The sequence below is a fragment of the Nannospalax galili genome, unplaced genomic scaffold (assembly GCF_000622305.1).
Source record: "Nannospalax galili isolate Female #2095 unplaced genomic scaffold, S.galili_v1.0 scaffold312, whole genome shotgun sequence".
NCBI lineage: Eukaryota > Metazoa > Chordata > Mammalia > Rodentia > Spalacidae > Nannospalax > Nannospalax galili.
In genome coordinates this window covers 296,932-297,743 of record NW_008335967.1, presented here as the reverse complement: position 1 = coordinate 297,743, position 812 = coordinate 296,932, and the positions used below count along the sequence as shown (strand labels likewise).

The window sequence follows — 812 nt, the reverse complement described above, 5'->3', positions numbered from 1 at the left end:
AAATTTTTTAACAATTGTTTTTCTAGTCTCTATATATCTGATTATTACTAGTCACAGTTGGTTACTTACTGAGCTCCTTGGCATCTGAGCATGGATATAAAGCCTTCAGGTAGATTTCAATGGTAATGTTTTTCACATCTACTATTTATTAAGGAGCAAATTTTTATGCTTTGAAGAATTTTTTATTATAGACCCACTTCCTAGGTAGCACCCTCCCCCAACTAGAACTTGTATACTCTGACATCCCTGCTACTCTCTGCTGTGTTGTCAGCACCCCCAGCCATTCCCCACTACTTGTCCTTCTGTTGAATCTACTCAGCCTATATTAATAGTTTTACAATACTGAACTCAGTATAAGCCCTGTAAGACATAAAATTGGATGAGTTTTTAACCTTTAAAAAAGATCTCCATTTCATTGTAGAATACATTGTTCCTTACAGTAAGACCCATTGTTTTTGCTACTGAGATGTTGGCGCTTGCATCTCTAATTTGTATATAACTGAGTATTACTAACCATAATCGGTTGCACTTGGATCCTTGGCACCTGTGTACATCTAGAAAGTCATGGGGTAGATTTCAATGGCAATGTTTATCACCTGTACTAATTATCATGATGTAAATTTCCATGGTTCCTCCTCAAATATAATACATTTTTTAAACTTTGTTGATTTTTTTTGTGTGTGTATATCACACAGAACATCCCAATCAATCTTATTCAACTATACACCCACTTCCCAGATGGCACCCTCCCATAGCCTCCCTCCCCCCACTAGAGCCCTTATACCCTGATATCCCTGCTACAGCCTGCTGTG

The 812-nt window shown here is 37.6% G+C and overlaps 1 pseudogene; it reads right to left on the bottom strand.

Annotated features, from left to right (window-relative positions):
* LOC103732225 overlaps positions 1 to 554 on the bottom strand; it is a 2,303-nt pseudogene extending 1,749 nt beyond the window's left edge.
* Positions 555 to 812: the final 258 nt, after the last annotated feature.